We start from the raw sequence: 7500 nt of genomic DNA on the forward strand, positions 1-7500 counted from the left end.
ATTAACATCTTATGATATTATTTTATTTTGTTAGGGTGTATTAGAAGCTTATAGAACCTATTCATCACACTTGATGAACCTGCCCACAGGGCATATTTTAACTGTTTACATCATGAAACACACGTTTTCCAAAAGCAGGATTGATTGTCTTTGCCTCTTGAAAAGTGGATTAAATGTAATGGACTGTTATATAACTTGACTGCAAATTTTTCGGTGTATTCACACACATTACCATAATTTGGTAATTTTCCATGGTTTATGCTTAAAAAGTTTGTTCCTTCAGTTTTTGTTTGACCCAGAAGGTTTTCCCATCATATTCCTGACTGGCATGTTAGTTTGACCCCGTAAATGAAGAAATGCATTTGCATTACATTTCCATTCTATATATAACATGAAACAAACTATCAATAAATTAAATGAACGACAGGATTATTCGTAACAGGTAAGAGAAGCATCCGGTTTTCTTGGACACACACCATAACTTGAAGATTGTTACTAGGGGTATCCGAGGAGAGTCAAGACATAGGGAGAGTAGGTATTCGAATTGCTTTACTTACTTCCCCGATTTTACGTGACTTAGGCTTTATTAGACCAAGAGTAAACAACTCAATTAACGGAATATGGTAATGTATGAAAGTATTGAAAATAAAGGAGAAGTTCATAGAGTGCTGTGTCAAAGTACAATTGGGCTCAAGTAGTTAGTATGTGAGATATTAAAGAAAAACACAATTCATTTCTGCCAGGAATGTATAGCAGTGAGCTGCCTTAAACTTTTCTAAGCAGTGTTGCGAAGCAAAAGCAATTGTTATGCTTCAATCATAGGGAATAAAGTAATTGTAGATAACGTTTAAACATTTGCTTGCGGTTATGCATATTCTCTAAGTATTTGCTCCTAGCGAAAGCCTTTGCTGGAAGCTTTATTCATCATGAATTCATGAAGTTGATATTCATAACTACTCTGCATCCCGGCCAACAAAGAGAAATTGACATAACAAACCTGAAATCTCAATATGGATTCGAAATACAATGTTTACACATTCGGCACTTATTTTTGGAAAAGGGTAATTTTTCCACATGAAGAATATTGTACCAACCGTGTGGTACACAATTGTACATAATTATGTTGTATATATTATGCTTGTATCTGCGCTCTTCCCTCGCACTGAAAAGAACCTGAATGATCATGTCTCCGTTTTGCTTTGTAACATTGTCTGTCTCTCGAACAGGTCATGTCCTGTTGCCTTGAGATTTTGTATATAAAGAAGTGTGTTCCTTAATAAAACTCAGTTGATTGCATCCTGCCTTTGAGTTAACAACTCCTCTCTCGGCCGTCACATTGGTGACCCCGGAAGTCGACTCGCTCCCACTGTCTTCCACCCCCACCTCCCTCGCCCCTCCATCGTTGGTACTATGACGGAGACAGACTCTACTCCAGCAGTTGGCGCCGCCCCATTGAAACTTTCACCGTTCGCCACCGGAGAAGCGTTTGCTTGGTTTCAGCGCTCAGAAGTCCAGTTTCGTATCAGGGGCGTGACTCGCTCAACCACCAAAGCGGATTATGTTCTCGCGGCGATACCCGAGGACACCTTCCCAGAAATATCCGACTGGCTTTGTGAACAAGGAGACACCCCAATAGCGTATGAAGCCCTTAAAACATACCTTCTGAAGCAGTACTCGCCGTCACCAGCCGCCCGTATAGCAAAGCTTTTTCAGCTCTTGCAACAACCGTTGGGGGACCAAAGGGCTTCGCTTGCCCTCAGGGAAATGACCAGTATCGCTCGCCTTCAACCTGCCGCAGACGGCTCTCCTCGTGAGGTGAACCTACTTCGTGCCCTTTGGATACGCCGTTTACCCGAACCTGTACGCGCTGCCATACCCGATGTCGATAGTTTACCCATAAAGGACTTGATGACCAAAGCCGACGCCCTTATGGACAGCCACTTCAAGACCTCCATCAACGCCTCCACCCCTGACTACGAGGATGCCTATTCAACGTCAACCGAAGCTGACATGAATGCCGTAGGACATACACGCCTACCCCGTGACGTGCCGAAGCGGCGACAAAGCCGCCCACCACTCACCAATCGCTCGCGCCCCAACGAACGACTTCTACAGCCACTTACTACCTCCCATCTGCCGCAGTTTTGCTACTACCACTGCAGATTCGGGGCAACCGCGAAGAAATGTGCCAAGGATTGTCAGTGGCCAAAAAAACGTGTAAGTAGGCCATCGCTTGTGGCGGTGGCCTCCCATGTTTCTAATCTTTTCTTTTTACAGGATGCAGGAACGGGCGTGCGATTTTTTGTAGACACGGGTGCTTGTCGTTCTCTTTTGCCAAGGAAACTCTTCAAGGCACGACGTAGTCTGTCTACATCTGCCGACGTCCGCTTAGTAGCTGCCAACGGATCTGCGATACCCACCTACGGTTACGAGAACCTCACATTATCGTTCGGAAACGGTAAATTCAATTGGAAGTTTCTCGTTGCTGACGTCACAATGCCAATCATCGGTGCGGATTTCCTCTCTCATTTCCACCTTCTGGTCGATGTCGCCCACCGACGATTGGTCAACGCAGACTCGTACTTGTCGACACCTCTTCAACCCGCCCCCTCTAACCTCGCTCTCCACATCAGCGCACCCACGGATGCCTACGCCCACCTCCTCACGTCGCACCCGGAAGTTTTCCGTCCAGAACTTCGCCAAACGCCCACGGTTCCTGACAAGCACGGTATTTATCACCATATCAAGACGACGGGACCCCCAGTCTTGCAAAATTCAGACGTCTGGCACCGGAACGATTGGCAGCCGCCAAACAGACGTTCGCCGAAATGGAGAAAATGGGCCTATGCCAAAAGGCCTCCAGCCCATGGTCGTCACCCTTACACATCGCTCTGAAGAAAGATGGCTCCCTCCGTCCGTGCGGGGATTACAGGCGCCTGAACATGCAAACAGAACCGGATCACTACCCCCTCCCAAACATTGCCGATGTGACCTCCTACCTGCTCAAAGCGAAGGTTTTCTCTACGCTCGACCTCCTGAAGGGGTATTATCAGGTGCCTATGAACCCAGAAGACATCCCCAAGACCGCCATCATCACTGCGTTTGGTACATACACCTTCAATTACTCCTCTTTTGGCTTTCGTAATGCTGAGGCAACGTTTCAACGTCTCATGGATGGCATCTTAGGGGACCTCCCTTTCTGTGTATGTTATGTGGACGATATACTTGTGTTCTCCTCCTCAAAAGAGGAACACCTCCGTCACTTACGCATCGTGCTTGACCGCCTGCAACAAAACGGCCTTGTAGTCCGGTACGACAAGTGTACCTTTGGCGCCAACGAAGTGTCGTTCTTAGGGCACCGTATCACTCCTGAAGGAGTCCATCCCCTCCCTGAGAAGGTAGCAGCCGTTCAGAACTTCCCCACGCCCTCGACCGTCAAAGCTCTGCAGGAATTCTTGGGCATGATCAACTATTATCACTGTTTTCTGCCAGCCATTGCCGCCACTCTTGCTCCCCTCTACGCCTCCCTCAAGGGCAAGCCAAAGGACCTCAAGTGGGGTCCCCTTCAATAAGCAGCCTTCTGCAATGCAAAGAAGGCCCTATCAACTGCTGCGGCTCTCACTTTTCCTATCCCACACGCCCCTCTCCTTCTCTCCACTGATGCCAGCGACGTCGCTATTGGTGCAGTACTCGAGCAGGTGGTCAAAGGCTAGCCCCGCCCATTGGCCTTCTTCAGCAGAAAACTGTCCAAGGCAGAATCGGGTTATTCTCCCTTCGATCGAGAATTGCTGGCGGTGCACTTGGCTGTCCGTCACTTTCGCCATTTCTTAAAAGGTACGCCCTTCGTCATTCGCACAGACCACATGTCTCTGGTGCACGCCTTCACTCGACAGTCTGACGCCTGGTCCGCCCGTCAACGCCGACATCTCTCCGCCGTGGCTGAATACAATTGCACCCTCCAATACGTCCCTGGGAAAATGAATCCCGTTGCCGATGCCCTGTCAAGAAACACGTTGGCTGCCGTTCAACTGGGATTGGATTACAACGCCCTGGCTGAAGCCCAACTACAGGATCTAGAGTATCAAGCTTGTAGGACTTCCTGCACGTCCCTCCGTTGGGAAGATTTTCCCCTCGAAGACTCCAACACCAGCCTCCTCTGTGACATCAGTACTGGTAGACCGCGACCTTGGATTCCTGCTCCCATGCGCCGACAGGTGTTTGATTTCATTCACGGCCTTTCACATCCCTCGTGCCGTTCTACTGCACAGCTGCTGAAGGCAAAGTTCATTTGGCACGGCATTTCTAAGGATGCTAAGGATTGGGTCCGCGCCTGTACTTCTTGCTAAACTTCCAAAGTACATCGACACACGGATTCAGGAGTGGGCACCTTTCCTCAACCTCAGCGTCGTTTCGCACACATTCATGTCGACGTTGTAGGCCCCCTACCCACATCACAAGGACATCGTTACCTGTTTACCGTCATCGACCGCTCCACTCGTTGGCCTGAAGCCATTCCCATGGAAACTGCAACGTCCGCCTCATGTACATCTGCCTTACTCTCTGGATGGATTTCAAGATTTGGTATCCCTGAGCATATTACTTCTGACAGGGGAACCACTTTCACCTCTCAATTGTGGACGTCATTAGCGAATCTCCTGGGCATCACCCTACATCAGACAACGGCCTACAACCCCGCTGCCAATGGAATGGTTGAACGTTTTCATCGCACCCTCAAAGCAGCTTTGATGTCCCGCTGCAAGGATTGCAACTGGTTTACTCAACTTCCCTGGGTCCTCCTGGGATTAAGGACCACTCCTAAAGACGCCCTCGATGTCTCGGCAGCTGAAATGGTGTATGGCGAAACGTTGGTCGTCCCTGCCGAATTTTTTCCTTCTACAACCTCCTCCGACGATCTCCAGCGCATACGTCACGTCGTGGGAAAATTTACTCCGTGCCGCCAGACTTACAAGCCCCCAGCGAAGCATCACATACCAACGGACTTGCACTCTGCAACGCACGTCTTCCTGCGCAACGACACTAGCAAGCCACCACTAACGCCCCCTTACACGGGCCCTTTCCTTGTGATCCGACGCAGTCCGAAAGAATTCCTACTAAACATTCGGGGCAAAAAAGACTGGGTCTCCATTGATCGTCTAAAACCTGCTTATCTTCTGCCAGATGACCCGCCTACAGTTCGCCTCTCTAGATCAGGGCGCCCTATTTAACATGTGCAGTATGTCATTTTTAGGGGGGGAGCCATGTACCAACCGTGTGGCACACAATTGTACATAATTATGTTGTATATATTATGCTTGTATCTGCGCTCTTCCCTCGCACTGAAAAGAACCTGAATGATCATGTCTCCGTTTTGCTTTGTAACATTGTCTGTCTTTCGAACAGGTCATGTCCTATTGCCTTGAGATTTTGTATATAAAGAAGTGTGTTCCTTAATAAAACTCAGTTGATTGCATCCTGCCTTTGAGTTAACAACTCCTCTCTCGGCCGTCACAATATTATATGTCTGTAAGAGCATGAACAAGGCACTGGAGGAGACGGAATATTCGGTATAAAGGCACAAATATTCGAGAGAGAGGCGAGATTGATAGGATTTCCTCAAGTTTGTGTGATTGATTGCATATTGAGTGTTCATGGGAGTTGGTTAAATTGTCTTGAAGGTTCACAGGCGATGATTATGTGAAAGAGAGCTCTAGCTATTTCCTGCCCACACCCTATCGTTCTAGTGCACGATAGTAGAAATCGAGGTAATAAACTGGACAATAAAGGAGTGCGACCTTAGCAACATACAGAACCTATGAGCAATAATGTTTCGTGAGTGGGAAGTGGGAGAACAACGAACGTGCCAAGCCACTATAATGAAAGCTTTGAAGTAAGGTAGTTGATATGACGTCATCTTATCATGTGCTAAGAATCTTGTGAGGATTATGCCTGGGTGTCTAAATGAAGTTGTGCATACTAATGATGAATGGAGATCACACTAAGTAGCATACAGTTTACACTGTTTACATGAATGACTCTTAAATTTAAATTTACATAATAGAACCGTATATTATTTACTCAGCAAATATCCTTATTTAGTACACTAAGCAACTGTATTTGATCATTGTAGTCTAGCTTTTACACTATTCTCCTTAACAAACAATATGCATTTTCTTGGGTCATATTTAAATCTGAATATGTACAACAATGATAATATGATGTCTCTTATCAACAATTTTATCAATAGTAACCCACTGTATATATTTTTTGTCAACTCTGATCCAACAAATGAAAAAATAGCTTATCTACTAGGAACATAAAATTGACATGTGTTCCAAACCATGGTAGCTGTTAAAATAAAAATGCATTTTGTATAAGAGGATGCAGACGTCCTAACTGCAAAGCTTTCACCCGATTGATATGATATTCCACTAAGCTAGATGGCAATATTTTTAGAAATCGAAGCACTATAGAAAATTTGTCTTATTTTCACCTTCACCAACTAAGGTTATGTTATGATATGTGAATGTTTGTATGCCTGTCAGAGGCGTAAGTAGGGTTACTTGCGCTCAAGGGAAGCAGAGAATATTGCACTCTCCGTCATGGAACAAGTCTTTAGAATTCTGGATCTGTACCACAATAATTCAGTTGACAATATGATGAACAAGCTATCATTATATACTGCCAGAAGATATATCAAGTTTACTTATACAAGTTAACATTATATATTACCAGGAGGTATAATCATGGAGTTTAGTGTTACTAGCAATATTGATTGAGATAAAACTGTTTTACCAAAACTATTCCTTAAAAAAAGATAATAACTATGTATTTAAAAAAAAAAAAAAAAAAAAAAAAAAAAAAAACAATTGCCTACATAATCCTGGAGTTCTTAACTGGAAAACTGTGGAAATAAGCATTGATAAAAACATTTTTAGATAAAGTTTTAAAAGCACTCAAGCTTACCAGTGATGCAAAATCGTTTGTTAAAGCCATGGAATTTAGCAATGCCAACATTATTTACGAAGATACAAATATATTACTAGCACCATTCTACCAAAAAAAGAGAAATAAAGAAAGAAAAAAATAAAGATTTATTATTTATAAAAAAGCAAAAACAAAGCAAATTCTTCAATTTCATAACTAAATGCATTACGCAAATTAGCATTGATAATGAATTTTTGTAGAAAATTTTCATATGAACTCAAGCTTTACAGTGTTGCAAATTTGTTAGTTAGGCTAATGATTTGACTGATTATTATTTAATATCCCTTAGAAATTTGAAAACGTTCAAATAAACTTGATATAAATGAAAACTAATTTGTCAGCTTCTGAAACTGTTTAGTTTTAATATTCAGAACACAATGTTGATTATAAAGAGATTAGAAAAAAAAAATATGCCAATTAGGCTAAATTGACACACTGCGAAACTTTGCCGAAGCAGAATTATCAATAACATCATCAAAGTTGATCAGTTCTCCCTCTTCTCTTTCAATACTTAGA

The sequence above is a fragment of the Palaemon carinicauda genome, chromosome 7, assembly GCF_036898095.1.
Source record: "Palaemon carinicauda isolate YSFRI2023 chromosome 7, ASM3689809v2, whole genome shotgun sequence".
NCBI lineage: Eukaryota > Metazoa > Arthropoda > Malacostraca > Decapoda > Palaemonidae > Palaemon > Palaemon carinicauda.